Source organism: Protopterus annectens, chromosome 3.part0, assembly GCF_019279795.1.
Source record: "Protopterus annectens isolate FY-2018-M chromosome 3.part0, PAN1.0, whole genome shotgun sequence".
Classification (NCBI taxonomy): Eukaryota; Metazoa; Chordata; order Ceratodontiformes; family Protopteridae; genus Protopterus; species Protopterus annectens.
Genome location: NC_056731.1, coordinates 918,425,689 through 918,443,749, shown reverse-complemented (window position 1 = coordinate 918,443,749; position 18,061 = coordinate 918,425,689). Strand labels below are relative to the sequence as shown.

Below are 18,061 nucleotides of genomic sequence, written 5' to 3'. Positions count from 1 at the left end.
TGTCTGCCCCTATACTCTCTGCATCCACAGAGACGCAGAGATCCTAAGCCTCAGGATGCCCCAGAGGGCACCCCCCCACTTATTCCAAACCTCCCCAGAGTACCCCTCTAGGAGGTCCTTCGGAAGAGACTATGCAAGAGTAAGCACTTGGACTCCACAGAGGAGTCCATCATTTCTGATACTGACCTTGTTGAAGCTGAAGGGTCCCCATGGTCGCCTCCTGATGATGTTTCTTTTGGAGACATCCTGGAAATGCTAAAGTAGAAAGGCGGCTGGAAGTCCAACTCCTTCAATGAAGGAGTCCGTATACCTGAAGGCCTTTGGATCTCACCCATCCAACTTTGGGGTGTCTCCACCTTTTGATGAATTTGTGGACCTAGTTTCTCAAAAGGTGTGCGAGTCCCCAGATTCAGTGGAACCTGCTCCTAGGAGGCCAAACAAATTTATTACATCCTCTTCAGACAAGGTTTTTCTAACTAAGGGGAGTCCCAGTAGATGCTGTGGTTGTAGTGGCAGCCACCAAGATCCAACTCTCAGAAGACCTCTTCTGTCCACCCTCTGAACAAGTCTCAGACTATGGACAGATATGGAAAGCGCATGTTTTCTTCAGTGACTTTTTCTCTTGGATCGTTGAACAACCTCACCCATTTTATAATTTTGCAGAAAGATCTCCTGAAAGAGCTAGAAGGTTTTCTCCAAGGTTCAGTAGTTGAAGGGGTTGCAGATAAAGTATCCCCTCTGCGCTCTCTACTGTAAACTCAGTCAACGCCTCCTGGAGACTAATCTCATATGCAGCGGATGGAGAAAGGAGAGCAAGCAGGTTCTGGAACTTCCCTAGAGACATTCTGGGATGCACTTATGTGACTTTGCGGAGCCCTTTAAATCTTACTTTGTGAATGCCCCAGATAAAGTATCCCCTCTGCGCTCTCTACTGTAAACTCAGTCAACGCCTCCTGGAGACTAATCTCATATGCAGCGGATGGAGAAAGGAGAGCAAGCAGGTTCTGGAACTTCCCTAGAGACATTCTGGGATGCACTTATGTGACTTTGCGGAGCCCTTTAAATCTTACTTTGTGAATGCCCCATTTGATGGCTCATCCTTATTCGGGCCCAAAAAAGACATACTCACCAGGTGTGAGCAGGAAGGAAAGACACTGTCTGCCGTAGGAGTCCGTTTTTCCATGCCTACTAGACCAAAGGTCAGAAAGGAAGTGATAAAATGTGGTTCCGAAAATCTCAGAGATCTTTTCAATATACGGATTCTTTCTTTGGTACGCCCTTTAAGCGCTCCTGAATGGAGGCCCTCCTGTCCAGTTCTGGAGGCAGTCGAGGGTCACTTATCTTTGTACCTAGAAGCCTGGCAGCAAGTAACAAAAGATAAATGGGTACAAAGCGTCAAATCCAGAGGTTACACCATACTCTCTTCCCTCTCCATTCCAAAGATAAGAGGATCTGGACGTTCCACCCAGTCAAAAGGAACAAGCAGCTTTACAAATTCAAAAGTTGCTAGACAAGAGTTATCCAGACTGTTCCCGCAGATCAAATAGGATCTGGAACTTATTCAAGATTCTTTTTAGTTCCAAAGAAAGCAGAGGACTGGAGAGCAGTTCTGGATCTCGGCATTTTAAATAAATCGGTAAGAAAGACCAAGTTCCGGATGGTAACACTGCAGTCAATACTCCCATTCCAGGGACAAGACAATTGGGTGTGCTCTATAGATTTCCAGGATGCATACTACCACTTAAAAATGGACAGCCAGTCCAGGAGTCACTTGTGCTTTTGGTTGGGAGCCAGTCACTATCAGTTTTGATCTCTGCTCTTTGGCTTCACTACATTCTCCAGAGTGTTCACCAAATGTATGGGAGTAGTCGCGGCTCACTTGAGACGTCTAGGATTCAAGGTTTTTCCATATCTAGACAACTGGCTCCTAACCACCACGACCGAGCATCCGGTAATGAAAGCAAGAGCGACAACCTTGCAACTCTGCTCTCACCTAGGGATTACAATAAACTACGAAAAATCTGCCTTGGTTCTTTCTCAGCATGTGGTATTCATAAGGGCAGAATTACACTCAACAAACATGACAACCAGACTCCCTCCAGAAAGAATTCAAGTTCTAAGGCAACAGGTTTCATATCTTTTAACAAAGAAAAAAGTTCAAGCAAAGATGGTTCTAAAAGCCTTGGGAATCATGGCAGCAGCAGTAGTTTTGATCCCCCTAGCATGTCTGCACATGACAATCCTCCAGTGGTTGCTTTCCACTCAGTGGTCCATGCAAGACCTACCAATGTCTCACAAAATAACAGAAACTTACAAGAAAGACCTTCGTTGGTGGCTTTACTTCACTCAAGTGACCGTTTGTACTTCCCCAACCACTGACCAGTGTCCATGGATGCCTCTCAAGCTGGGGGGACACATTATCTGGGAAAGACAGTCCAAGGCACTTGGCAGGATCACAAGGCTCACTTCACATCAATGTCCTAGAAGAGAGCAGTGCTTCTAGCGTTGCAAGCATTCCAGGACTCTCTTCCGCTGGGAGCTATTGCAGTACAGACAGACGTGTCATTTGTATGGTACATAAACCAACAAGGAGGAACCAGATCGTACCCCCCTTTGTCGAGAGGCCCTGAGAGTATGGGAGTGGGTGACCTTCTCCCAACATTTTCTGATAGCAATGCACATCCCGGGGAAATCCAACATGATAGCGGACAGACTGAGTGATTCTGACACCTCACGAGTGGTCCCTAAAACAGGAAGTGGAATAGATTTTCCAAAAATGGGGCCAGCCTTGCTGTGACCTTTTTGTGACATCCATAAATGCCAAATGCAGCAGCTACTTTGCCCTTATCTCCCCCTCGGGGGGGGGGGGGCAACACCAAGGGCTGCATTTGTTCACGATTGACCCTTGGGTCTCCTCTATGCTTTTCCTCCTTTTCCACTAATTCCCAAAGTACTTCAGAAAGCCAATTGCTTGGGATGGGACTTGATACTCATCGCCTCATACTGGCCTTGTCAAATCTGGTTCTCCTTCCTCTTCCCTCATCTTTGGGAGGAGCCTTGGATTCTGGACCCAGTTCCAGACCTTTTGACTCGTGCATCAGGAATGCTCCATCCATCCCTTCAGACCCTCAGACTGACGGTGTGGCTGCTCTGATTCCAACACTAGCCAGGTTTCCAAACCTCTCTTTTTCAATTAAACATGTTCTAATTTCTTCTCAAAAGGCTTCAACAAGAAAGATATATAGAAGTAAATGGAAAAGATTCTCCTTATGGGCTTCTCATAACCATATTGATCCTTTTTCTGCCTCGGTCAATTCAGTTCTAGAATTCCCAGTAAAACTATTCAATGAAGGTGCAGCTGCAGCTACCACTAGAGTTCAGCTAGCAGCGATCTCCAGTTTTCATCTAGGTGAATCAGACTCCAACATTGTCTTATAGGCTATGCAAAGCCTTTCTTCAGGGTATGTTATTAAGACCACCTATCAGAGACCCTCCAACACCGTGAGACTTTAATTTCGTCCTATCTCGTTTAATATTTCCCCCTTTTGAACCAGCATCATCTTGCCAACTGAAAATTTTGGCCTAGAAAACCATTTTCTTGGTAGCAATCACCTCTGCTAGAAGGGTGTCGAGTTGCAAGCCTCGTCTACAAATCCCACATACTTGCTTTTCCATAGGGACAGGGTGTCCTTACAAACAAATCCTTATTTTTTGCCCAAAGTAACTTCAGAGTCAAATTTGAACCAAACTATAGAACTACCAGTCTTCTCAAATTACGAGAACAAGGCAGAATACATGTTACATCAACTGGATGTGCATAGACAGTTCTGTTTTTACTTACACAGAACTACAGAATGCAAAAAATCTGACCAGTTGTTTCTTTTGAAGACTCCCCTTAGACAGCTGTACCTTTCTTTAACACTTTCAAAATGGCTTTCAGATTGCATAACTTTTATTTATAAGTCTCAAAATAAAGATAGCCCCAGAAGAGTTGAAGCCAATTCTACAAGAGCCATTGCAACCTCTTCAGCTTTTCTGGCTAAATTACCAATTGTTACTATTTGTGCTGCAGCAACATGGGCAAAACCACACATCTTTATCACTCATTACAAAGTCGATTTGGCCTCCAGGAATAGGCCTTCTTTTGGTTCTACGATTCTGAGAAATATTCTCCCTTAAGCCACCTAAGACTCTTGGTGCTAGGGATGCTGTCCGAACCTATTAAGAATGAAGGCGAGATAGGACAACATCACATAAAGAAGTTATGTACTCACCGTAATGTTCCATGTGTGTTGTCCATCTTTTCCTTCATTCTTGCATCCCACCCTTCTTCCCCCTACCCTTCTTTATTCCTGAAAGAGTCTATACAATTGGATTACCTTAACCTCTAACCTTCTTCATCTGATTCTAGTTCTTACTGTGATACACTCGTACCCTTATAGTAAAAGCAAGCAAGATATGAAGAGGGTTCTAATGCATGCTGGGATAGGGTTTTAGCCACAAGCTGGCAGAAGGCCTCTATCATAAAAATAAAGGCTGAGACAGATCCGCGGATTGGATCCGAACCCAACCTAGTAAGAATGTAGGCAAAGATGGACAACACACACATGGAATGTTATGGAGAGTACATAACTTCTTTTTTTTTTTTTTTCCTGGTGCTGCAGTTTTCTTGCTTTAAAGGTTACATTTGTACATTTATCAAGACCAAATGACATTACTGAATTATCTGAAAAAGTTTTGACAACTTGCAGTTGTGCTTTCAGTTCCTCATCTGATGAGCTATACAGTTCCTCATCTGATGAGCTGTACGTTGACAAAGAGAAGATGGAAGTCTTTACACTTTGTTTTCCAGGAGCCAAGTTATAGCCACGGCCTAAGCTGTTTAGTAGACAACTTAATGGTTTAAGTTTAAGGGCAAGGCAGATTACCAGCAGGTATAGAGAGTCACAATGGAATATCCCTCTTTGAATTTTTATCCCTGGGATAACAATTTGTCCTTTATCATGGCTTAATTGCAAAGTGGTCTGCCACTGTTTCATGGTTACTGTAATGTAGTCTATCAGTATAGTGTATCTTGCACATTTTAAGCACTCTTATATCCATGTGTGGGATACTATCAGATGCTTTTTTGTAGTAATTCCATGCCATAGATAGATTTTTCTCCTTTTTATAGTTCTCCACTATGACTTTGTTTAACAACAAATGATCCTTTGTTCCGTCTGACTTTCTATAATTGCCCTTTTGTTCTACTGCCATAATTGAGTTTTCTTCTAAATGACTATAAACTGTAGTCTGCATCAATTCCCGTTTATACGTCTGAAGGCAAGTTATTGGTCTATGATTTTTAGAGTAGCTTGCAGGTTCATTCCTTAAGTAGGAGCATTGTTTTTCCTGTTGGCTAGGTTGGTGTCTGTTTGGGGGTATGTATATAAATAGTTCTTACTCATGGCTAAATCTTTGTGCAAAAATGTTAATACTTTTAACCAAAAGTTAGGTACTGCATCTGGGCCTGGGGTTTTCAAATTAGAAGCTTTTCTTAACTTTGTTTGTATCTCTCTGGTTGTTACTTCACCCCATTTCATATTGTATACTTTTAAACTTCTTATTCTTTTACTTCTATCCATTTAGCATCTTTATGTTCCACCGGATCTTCATATATACTTATAATGCTCTGACTACTGTTCTCCTTAAGGATCTGCATCTAAAATCTCATTCTTTCCTTATTTCTTGAGTTACCCCCTGCTTCATCATCATCCCTTCCTGCTTGTGTTAAGAGCCTTAGTGGTGTAGCTTTAAAATATTCCTTCACATCAGATAATACTAAGCCTTCTTGTTTGGGAGGATCAACTTATCCCACAGTGGGAAGTTTAACTTCTTATACAATAGTAAGGTCAGTGGAGGGGAAGTTTAACAATAGCACAATGCATGTCTTATTACACCTTTCTTTTGTAATCTTGCCACTAAAAATAGCACTGATTGCACTTATTTGTACAGTGGTAAAAGCTGGCTATTATACTTAACTTTCTGACGCCGCCAGTATGCGTTGAGAAAAATTACAACAGGTTGATGTACAATTGCACTTGACCGTGCACCACACAGCATAGCCAATAATAGACATAGAGGACATACTGTAAGTAAGGTTAAATTTGATGTTAAATATGGCAAACAGCAAGTACTTATGCAAGGCAGCAGTCTTATTGCCATATCTGAAAAACACACACACAAAAGTAAAGTAGAATTTTACTTTCTGGTATCTGTTTACTCATTGTACTGTACATTCTGAAGTGAAAAACTGCACCTATGCATGCTGCAGTATACCGTCTTTGGAATTACTGTACTACTTGCCCTCCGGCCATAACACCTCTTTCATAAACACCAGTCTAGTGCCACTACTGCTACAACTAAAAATCACTTTTGAAAAAGTTCAAATGAGCCGCATATCAAAAGGTTTACTTAATTTAATGTCTTCAGCATTCTTTGTGCCTTTCATATTAACCGTACATCTGACAATTGAGCAGTACTGCCACAGTACCTTACATAACAAAGCATTCAAATAAATTTCTAGAAAAACAGTATTTAAAGTATGAGGAAAACATGTCTGATATAAATTGACCATGCACCACATGGTACAGGCCACAAGTAACATTGCATACACCAAGTATTATCTGTGGTTTTTGTTTTCACGTCCATGGCTCATAGTTGTGGACTAGATGCCCCATCTTTGAATGTACAGTTTTGTACTGTGCACTAGACTAGCCTGCCATATGGGGTCCTGTGCTACTGCTGCTAGCTGGCCACCATCACTGTTATCATTGGTGTTGGAACGATAGCAGGAGCTGCAGTGCTCTCCATGTCTGGGATAGGACAGTGTTGAAGCACTCCTCAGTTCTGCTGGGATTACGGACCAGTGTCATTAGCCAGGGTTCAAGTGGTAGCCTGCATCATCTGCAAAGCAAAGAAGAGAGGAGAAACAAAAAAGGAACGTGGAGTTTACTTGTAAGCTATACATTTTCCAAAATGTACATGAGTAGGACAAACTTCCACTTGCCAACAAGGTGATTTTAGGCTATCCTACCATGTAGGAAAAGGCAGTAGAGGGAGCTTGCTTACTAGATATGTGAATCATGTGCACTGTCAGAATACCGGACCAACATGTTAATGCTGAACCCCCATGCATCACTCAAACGTCTGGGAATTTATGGACTAGTAGCCCTTCCTGCTCTGATACCAGTCTCCCCATGCTTCAGATGTTGCCCTAACGTCAACAGGGATGCAGTCTGTTGCACCAAGCACCTCAGGAAAGTGTGCCATTTCGTAGAAGGGATGCATGATTCTGGCAATGTTCTGAAGCAGCAGTGGCAGATGAATATACTGATCCATATGATCCAAGAGTATGTTGCAGAATTGCTGACCTATCCTCGAGGTAAAAGCCTATGGTGATACCCATTGTCTTCCCAGTTTGTCTCTGGAAGGTCCTTATGACCAGTACAATGAGGGCTTATACATACCCTTGTATCCACGGACATAGGAAGATCATGCATCCCTGGTCTCTTTGCGGGCATTGAAGGAACCGGACACCATTGAGCTAATTCCTAAGAGACCAGATAGAATTCTTGCACTCCCAAAAGACTGTTTATACTGGATCAAAGGAGTGCCAGTTGATGCCGTGGTTATTGCAGCAGCCACGAGAAAGGAACTAGTGGAGCAGAGTTCTTCTGTCCACCCCCCCAACAGGGAGTCTAGGGAGCTGGACAGGTTTGGCAAGTGTTTCTGCTTCACTGACTTACTGAATTGTTTGGCATGTTTTACCAGACTTCAGAGAGATTTGATTTAGGAGCTTACCAAGTATCTTTTGAGGTCCATGTCTTCCGAGGAAGGAAATAGAATTTCCTTGCAGCTGGCTACGCTTCAATCGATATCGAATTCCTCCATGAGGTCAATCTCACATGCTGCGGAAGGTACCTCACTGGTGGCAGGTTCAGGCATTCCCTATTTGGAAACCTGTCTGGATTCACTTGTATGACTTTGCGGAATCACTTGTGTTCTTTCATCAGTGCACCCTTTGACAGAACCTCACTTTCTGTCCCCAAGGTAAAAGACACTCTCCAGGTGTGAACAAGAGGGGAAGACCTTGTCTACTGTGGGTGTATGTTTTTCTACTCCTCACAGGTTTTTCTCTAGATACCAGAGAGGTGGTGGAAAGATGTGGTTAAAGAAATCCCAGGATCCTTCCCAGGAGTCACATGGCCATAGTTACCCCAGAGGCAGATGGGGGAACTCGAAAGGAAGCCACCATCCCCATAGCAGAGGTGGTCCACATAACCAAGGATCTAGAGATTCATTCTCAGATCCTACCAACGTTTGCGAATGGAGGCCTAACTGTCCATCTCTGGAGGCAGTTGGGGGTAGTCTGTCCCTGCACCAGAAAGCCTAGCTAAATATGAGATTCTTGGGGTTGGAGGGATAATATCCAGAGGTTCTATTATACCATTTTCCCAGTCCCCTCTAGCAATTCCAAAGAAAATCCCCAATGATCCACCCAGACAGGGGGAAGTAGCTTTTCTAGAAATAAAAAGGCTGCTAGAAGAAAAAAGTAATCCAAGAGGTTCCCCCAAACCAAAGAGGATCCAGAACTTACTCAGGATTCTTCTTGGTGCCATAAAAGGCAGGGGACTTTAGACCAATTGTGGATCTCAGCAAACTAAATTGGTATGTTCAGTACATAAAGTTCTGGATTGTCATGGTTCAATCCATTCTGCCATTTCTGCACATGGACAACTGGATGTGCTCAGTGGATCTTCAGAACACATACGATCATATCAAAATGAACAGGCATTCCAGAGGATACGTATGTTTCCATCTGGCAGCCAGTCATTACCACTTCAGAGCACTGCCTTTTGGCCCCACCACAGCCCCCAGGGTGTTCACCAAATGCATGGCAGTCATTGCAGCTCACTTGAGGCTGCTTGGATTCCAGCTGATTCCTTATCTAGATGACTGGCTCTTGACTGCTCCAACCAGGCATCAGCTGGTACAGGGAAGGAACTGTTTGCTCCAGCTGTGCTCCGATCTGGAAATTTCAGTCATTTACAATAAATCTCAACTCACACCAACTCAAGAGTCTGGAATTCATTGGTACTCATCTGAATGCAGTCACTCAAATAGCTTCTCTTCTGCTATGTGGAATAGACACCATACAACCCCAGGTCAAGAAGATAGTTCAGAATTCTTCCCTTCCAGCCAGACTGATACTTCAAGCTTTGGGTGGCAGTGCTGCAGCGGCAATCACTCTTGTTCCACTGGCCAGGTTCCACATGAGAATCCTTCTAGGGACCTTGGCCACTCAGTGGTCCATTTTCTGACATCCATTGTCCATGCCAGTCAAAATCACTCAAGCATCCAAGAATTATCTTCTGTGGTAGGTCTACTCCAATCCGCTCCACAAAGGGCCGTCCTTTTGTTCTCCCTCAGCCCAAGACCACAGTGACTTTGGTCGCCTATCAGCTTGGGTTGAGGAGGCATTTTTTGGGAAGGACAGTCGAAGGTTTGGGGTTTGCCGAAGAGGGTAAGACGCACATCAGTGTCCTGGAGATGACTGCTGTCCTCCTAGCATTGCAGGCCTTTCAAGACACTGTCCCAAGTGAGACTATTGTGATTCAGACAGACAATATCTCAGTAGTCTGGTGCATCAATAAACAAGGGGAAAACCAGATCTTAACCTCTTTGTTGAGAAGCTATGAGAGTTTGGCAATGGCGATCTCTTCCAATCTCCTTTCTTATAGCAATGCACATCCTGGGGAAATCCAGTATGATTGCAGACAAGTTAGTAGGTCTATTTTGATGCCTCACAAGTGGTCTCTCAATGTCAGTGTGGTGTATAAAATTTTCCGTCAGTGAGACCAACCATGCTGCTGTCTTTTTGCTTCTCCCCTCAACAACAAATGCAGCAAGTTCTTTGTCCTGATCCCCACTGGGGGAGTCACGGAGAGATTCTGTACATTGATCTTTACTCCCCGTCTCCTTTGTGCCCCCCCCCCATTACCCCTCATTCTCAAATTTTGTACAGAAAGCATCTCATTTGAAGAGTACAGTTATCCTCAATGCCCCTTACTGGCCTCATTAGATTTGTTTTCCCTTCCTCTGGCCTCATCTACATCCACCCTATATTCTGGATCCAGCTCCAGATCTCCTGTCTCATCTGATAGGCATGACTCATCCAGATATCAAATTTTATTATTTTCCCATAAAGCTTCCACCAGAAAGATATACAAGAATAAATGGAAAGTATTTTATATGATGTTTTCATTAATTCGTCAAGGAATGGGTCTAGGATCTGACCCGCTGATCTGACTCTGATGTTTTTCCTAGATTCTATGATCCTTCCTTTACTCATAATGCCCCTAACCACTGCAGTAGCTGAGATCAAGTTTGCTGCTACTATATTACCTTTGAAATACAAAACATTATCATAATACTGCAGAAAAAGAGAAATTATAACACAACAGGAGCTCAGACAGGAACTGTGGTTCCTAACAAAATTCTTCATTGGTCACTCCCGAAGACATGCGTAGGGGGAGGAATGAGAATGGTCAACACAGATGTATAGCTATGGTGAGTATATAACATTTATTTCTTTGGAGTTGGGAGGATGGCCTTACGGTTAAGGTGTATGCCTTACAAACACAAGGTACAGGGTTTGAGTCTCACAAGGGATAATTGGCTAGGCTTAAAATGGCTCTCAAGGGCAGTTAGCCTAGTACTAATAGATGAACCTATATGAACCTATATGGACCATAAGCAAAAACGTAGACCCCTTTTCAGCACAGATTTCAAATGTCCTTGAATTATGACTGTATAAAATTGAAAGAATACTGGAAGTCAATTAATGAATTTTTGCAGGCTCTTTTTACAGATAATTTCATTATTTCTAAATCTCTTATATTATTCAACACACCTGTACCTCAATGTGTTAAAAAGGTTAAGCTTCCCTTGTTATGGTCTGTTCTAGCAGTGGCTAGGAAAATAATAACTAGAAATTGGATTTCAGATACACCTCCTTCGTTCAATGAATTTAAAAATGTTATGAATATAATGTGCCATATGGAAATAAACACAATTAGGACAAGAACAACTAGAAAAACATCTTATTATATTGTATGGGATAATTGACAAAATTTGTTAAAATTCTAATTTCAATAGCACGATATTTTAGTTTAATTAATTGATCTGATTGTAGTGGATGTCTTTGTAAATACTTTAGTTGTTTTGTTGAATATTATAATAATACCTATTTTTAATTACTTGTATAAAATTGTTATGATATTTCTCTTGTATGTTAAAACAATAAACCTGTTTTGAAAAAAAAAAATGTCCTTGAATTGGCTACAATTTTCACCAAAGGTGCTAGTTTCTTGGCTGTTAAAGTCCAGTTAGCAACCATTTCCAACTTTCATCTGGGGTAATTAACTTCTCCTTAGCTTCCTCTAAACTTTGCAAAGTTTTCTTAATGGGAACTGTTCTACTTAGACCCCCCCCCCATTAAAAGATCCTACTTTTCCTTGAGATGTAAATGTTGTACTTCAGGCTTTGACTGACTCTCCCTTTGAACCTTCGGATAAATCTGACCTACAATTTTTGACTTGCAAAACAATTTTCTTAGTTGCTATTATGTCTCCCAGAAGAGTATCTTGAACTTCAGTCTTTGTCTTCTACACCACCTTATTTAGTTTTTCACAAGGATAGGGTATCTTTATGGACCAATCCATCCTTTTTACCAGAGGTGGTCTCAGTCTCCTGGTTTTCTTTCCAAACTTGTCAAAGGCAAGTACGTTATATTTATTGCATGTGCACAGACAACTATGTTTCTAACGTCACAAAACTAAGGATTTAAGTCTGAACAGTTGTTTCAATTTCTGATTCCAAACTAGGCAAACAAGTATCTAAAGTTACTTTGGCCAAATGGTTAACTGATTGCGTTACCTTTGTTTATCAAAAAGTAGGTCTACCTTTACCAAAACCACTCAAGCCCACTCCATGAGATCTATGGCAACCTCTTTAGTCTTTTTGTCTATAACTTCCTTGGTTGATATTTGTGCAGCTGCAACATGGGCAAATCCTCATACCTTTGCTGCTTATTACAAGCTATATCTGGTCTTTAGGGGAAGAGCAGCCTTTAACTCCATGGTGCTTCTGAACTGAATATCCTTTAGAGTCCTCCTGGGATTTAGGTAGCTGGCGACTCAGTCCAAATAGTCGAAGGAAAGAAAATGTGTTCTCCATTTTCATTCTTCAACTTCCCACCCACTTACCCCCTCCTTTTTTTTTTTTTTTTTTTTTTTATACTCTAGACCGAAGAGTATTGTAGGAGCCTCTTCCCCTTGTTTGAGCTCTAGCTTCTGTTAATTTTTTTTTATTTCCCACTATTCTGTAAGGGATGTTATTTTGTATGGGCAGCAAACTAGATCTGAAGTATGTTAGGTTGGCGGGACATTATGGGTAAAGGGAGGAGCTTGAGAGTTCAAGAATCCTACAATCTGGAAGAAGCGTCAGAGTCGGAGCCCTGTTATCGGAGAAGAATGTAAATAGACAACACAGATGGAACGTTATGGTGAGTACATAGCTTTTTATTTCAGTGATTACAAGTTTATGGATGCCTTCCAAATGCAGAAATGTCTGAAGGTCCGGCAGTTTATTGTTAAGGTGTCTCTGCTTAATGCCAGACATCTAAATTTTAATCCTGTTTTGATATAAATTTGCCATGTCATAAAGTTCATTAAAGTGAACTTTGCAAAAGACACTTTTAAGTGTAACAATGGCTTTAGACAGCCTGCGGAAGAAGGGCAAAGCAACTAGGATCATCAAACATCTCATTGCATGCTGACACATAAGGGAACCCACTAGATTGACACCGGTGTTTAGTCAATAGCTGAAGACAATCATCTCCATTGTACCTAGGCATCACTTCTGGTGCAAGGAGGATTCTGCTCACTATTGGAGTCTTGTTGGATTTTGTGACCTGTATAGAGAGCTAAAGCAAATAAGGTGGGTGCAGAGCATACTAAATCAACTAACAAAAATGGCAAACACTGTAAAATGGAATAAAATGGAATCAATTATCACAATACCGAAAATTTTATTTAGGTTAACTGCTTTTGTCTCTAAAGACAACTTGAGAACAATTTCTATAGTTTCTATTTAAAAAAAAAAGTGCCCTTTTATTTCAAAGTGTTGATCAGCTTGTGCCATGTATAATACCAAAAATAATTTATTGAAATTGACGCAACAAAATTTTAAACACCCAGTCCTGGTAAATACCCTGCATTTAATTCTATCTGCCATCTCCGTTTTTCTTTAATATTCCAGCAATGTACCAAAATCCCCATCCATTGCATCCAGATCAGCTTGATCTATAATTGTAAACAAAAAAAATGGGACCATCCTCTACTATTCTTGCTCAATCCTCTGTCCATGTTTTGGCACCTAAGGTTTCAGAGCTGAGGCACTTCCCAGGGTTTCTGCATACAGTGCTGACAGGTACTACTTCCTCAGTACCAGTATCTATGCATCCTGCTCATTCGGTGTCAAGACCTTTGATGCTGACTAAGTTTGAGCCAGCCCAGTAATGTCAAGTCTTCTATACAGTCCTCAGCCCCAGCTCATTTTGTGCCCTTCTTTGTGTTGAGTCTTCGCTCTTCCAGGTGTTGGCACTGATCTCTATCTTGAGGCCCTCCAGTTTGTTGGTGTTGAGACCCTTCTTTGGTGCTGTTTACTTCCACTTCCGGGTGGAGGGAGGGGGGGATGAAAGCAGTGACTGGTGTTGGCAGATAAAAGGTCTATTTTTAGTGTTATGGAGAGAATGATTGCCTTGCCCTCTAGCATTTCTGCAGCCTCCAGTAGTATTGGCTCCACCCCCTGACACCCTGCAATCTGTGCTTCAATCTGTTTTATTTGTCTCAAGGTCCGGGCATAATGGGTGGTCTCAAGAAACCTATAAAGGTTAATTTGGAGTCCTTGGAGAAGCTTGGTTCTGTTTCTCTAATGTTCGCAAAACAAAGACATGCAAGAGGAGGCATATTAGACCATCATAATGAGTCTTTCACCTTAGACACCAGCTTGGATGATTGACAGGATTTCCCCTCCAGAAGATGTCACATGGGTGATATCGTGGAAACAATGAAGCATAAGGAATCATGGCCTATGCATCCACTATCTTAGGGCAAGTAAGTGTTACTTGAGGCCTGTTATTTTGCACCTTCTACTTCCTAGGTGATCCTTCTCACTGTCTGACTAATAGATTTGGCCCTCAGGAGGGCATGGCACTAACCTGATTCTTGTTAAATTAGTCCCATGAAGCCCAGTGACCACCAGAGGATAGGCAGTAGTGGTCCAGGGGACTTCTGGTAGAATCTTTAATAATAGCATTAGCGACCAAAAGGGAGCTGTCCAGTGATGCAGCTGCTCTCAATCTTCCCAACAAGGAGTCCAGGCTAATGGACAAAATGGGGAAGCTGGCATATGCTTTGGATGCCTTGGATATGACAACATTAAACAGTGCCACACATGTGAAATCATTTCTAGTGAGATTTATTGGAACAAGCTTTAGCCTTTTTGAGGAAGTATTCCACACCAGAGTTTAGGAAAGTGTTGGAGATCATATTTAGCAAAACGCTGAAAATCCCAAAACTCTTTATGCAGCTTGTGTGTAATGTTGCTTTAGATAGAACAGCTTGTTCTGCTGGCACAGGAATTGTGATGAGATGCTGTCCCTGGTTACATCTTTGTGGTTTTACAGATAACTTCAAGGCATCTTTTATGAATACCCCTTATAATAGTACATTCTTGTTTCTTTCCTCAGTGAAGGAAAGAAAGATTGCTGAAGTTTGAGCATGAAGGGAAGACACTTGCGCTATACTTGTCAAGTATGAGTTTCCTCAGGAATCCTCCAACAGGAATTCAAAGATGTCCAAATCCTTATTGTTTAGTAAAACCTGCATCAACCTTTTGTCCCTGCTTCAGACAGGGGCAGCCATGACAATGTGTCTTAAGGCCTGCGGGGCCATTAATGACTCCACTTATCCATGTGGATGGTCATCATGTAAGACTTTGAGTGAATGGGATATACAATTCCATTTTCCCATCCTTCTCACATTCAGTCTAGACTTCTCCAAGAGGTCCCCCACCCCGTCTGCAAAATGCAGCTGAAAGAAATTCTCTATTTGTTAGAAAATGTTAGAAAAAATAAAAATCCAAGCGAATCCATGAGATTGATGATCCACCTTGCTTTACTAGGGATGGCCTGCATCACTTGTTCAAGTGTATCCAAATACTGGCAAAAAACTTAGCTGTGCCCCTGCAGTGCCTTTTATTTAGACAGAATGTAGTTGGTGGATATGCTAATATAGCAAATTCACCAAACCAAAATTTGGACATTAATTTGCTCCAGTGAAGTTCTTAGAGTTTATACTATAAAAAAGCCAATGGCTTGTAGTCCTTAGAAGTTAAATCAAGTTATGTTCCCAATTTTCAAACAAATGTTATGCCATAAGGGTTACTAAAGAAATGTAAGTGGCAAACTTTTCAGCACAAGCTTTACTGTAGTTATATTCATTAGATTAGATTATATGTGTGTCTTTCGGCTTTTCCCGGTTAGGTATCGCCACAGCAGAACTCCAGTCCACTAATGATTGGCAGTTGATTTTTACGTGCCAAGTTGCCAGCCCTGATTCACAACCTTCAACGAAGGTATGCCCATTCACGCATGTCTCCACGCAGAAGATGCTCTAGCTGAGAATCGAACCGGACAGCGTCTTACTGTGAGGCGACAACGCTACCGCAGCACCACCACCGCGATAGTTATATTCATTAGATTATAGGTCATAAATGGGATGTTGTAAGGCATGATAAACACTGTAAATAATTTTGTGATATTTTATAAACAACTTGGATAACCAGTCAAACTACACACTGTCAGCAGAATTTTGTCCGTCTGTGAACTTTCATAGGAGGCTATTAATGTAACACAAGAAAATCATTCATAGGTAAATGGAAAAGATTCTCATTTTGGTGCCAGTACAGGGACCTTGACCCAAAGAGCTAAAGTGGCTATTGTCCTGGAATATTTATTGGGCATTCTCAAATCAGGTTTAGATTAAACTTCTGTAAAAGTGCATGCTTCTGCTGAGTCAGCCTGTCTTCCTCTGGGACCACTCTTTTTGTACTACAGACCTGCAGTGAAATAGTTCCACAAGGGAGTCATTCACATCAGACCACCTAGATAGAAACTGTTTACATTCATTTAGACGAATCATACAACACATATTTCTAAAAAAAAAAAACATTGCCTGGAGTAAACGAATTTTGAAGTACTGGTTATTCTCAATGTCGAATTCAACTAGTCTCGACAGTCGACATTTGAATATTTTGATTGTTTTTTTTTTTTTTTTGTAAGTTGTATTTTGTGCACACTGAAAACCTGAAACCCACTAAACGCAAATTGTATATACGTCTACTTCACATAAATTAATGACACACTTCGTTCATCTAAATTCAGTTCAGTGATAACCTGTATGACATTTTGAACATTCAAATCCATTTGATCAAATGAAAACTGAACAAATGCATTTCTGCTTAATGAATGTAAACTGCAGAAACTTGCCCCAACATGGGCTCTCATTTATGTGCGGGAATAAAAATGACCCTGATCTATTTGAATCAACTGTTAAATCCTACCTTCAGTATCCATCATAGAAGATAATGTTTTTGGTGGCTATCACCATGGCCAGAAGAATTTCTGACCTGCATGCCCTGATGTGCAGAGAGCCTTACCCAATGTTTCATCAGGAAAGATTATTCCTGGATATCAGCCTTTCTTTATGCCTAAGGTGGTGTTGGAAATGAACTTAAATCAGGTTTTGCAGTTAATACTTTTTTCCAAGACCCCAAAATATAAGCGAGAGGTCACTGTATTCCCTTCATATGCATAGAGTGCTGTGATTATGCATTCATAGATCAAAAGATTTCTAAATAAAATTTGAGGAGTAGTTTGTCTGTCTTGCAAAGGGAAGTAGGGCAGACCAAGCTAATAAACAAACCCTATCTAAATGGTTAGCCCATTATATTTCATTTTGTTACTCATCATCACAGACCTAACCCAGGCCATATTAGGGCATCTTTTATTAGAGCTGCTGCTGCCACCACAACCTTACTGAGGGGGTAACCAAGGTATTGTAGAATGAGCTACTTGGTCTGTTCTACATATTGTTTTCAAGTACTATAACTTGGGTTCAGCAGCTAAGTAGGGTCAGGGCAAGGTTTGCTTCTGCCATGCTGCATGGTTTTATTTCCAAATGATTGGTTTCTACCTCCCTAAGACTTTATGCTTTTAAGAGTCTTCCCAGATGAGAGGAATGCAGCAGTGAATGTTGCAATGAACACAGTATAGTTCTGTTAGGAACTTGCTCAAGTAGATTCACTGTTGCTATTCAGTACCCACCCTCCTTTACGCACTTTCTTTTCTGGGTTGAGGTGGCACCCAGGTTCCCATTTTATACTTGTACTCTCAACTTCCCACCAGGCCTCATCCCTCTCTTTTTCTACATACTACCTGGAAGAGGGGTGTTGAGACCCTTTGAAGTGTACTTGGTACAGCTGGAGCTGCACCATCTGGCCCACTGGAGCTGTGGGGTGGAGGGCAAAGATCTTAAGGCTATGTTGGCTGATGCACATTATCGCCAACATACTGATGCTTTAGTGGGGAGGGCATCAACCAAAGCCCTGAGGTGGATACACGTTTGGAAATTGGGCCAGCTGTGGGCTATCTGCACACAGAGTATTCGAAAAATGGGGACTGCAGCAATAAAGTTAGTGTAACATCTGCACTTACAGCAAATTACCAAAACAACTGTTTTGCCCATAGGGATAAGTATTGCTTAGATGTTGTTCATGTTTCACTGTTGCAGTCCTCACATTTGGGTTATCCCTGCCAGGGTAGCCCTTAGTCGGGCCGAATACCAGAAGCTTAGTATTTCTGTGTCTGTTGCTGTCACTCCAGGACTGATGTCAG

At 41.7% G+C, this 18,061-nt stretch overlaps 1 protein-coding gene across 2 annotated transcripts in view; it reads left to right on the top strand.

Moving 5' to 3' along the window:
* USP14 (ubiquitin specific peptidase 14) overlaps nt 1-18,061 on the top strand; it is a 1,988,776-nt gene that overhangs the window by 174,915 nt on the left and 1,795,800 nt on the right. The gene's annotated exons all lie outside the window — the stretch shown is intronic.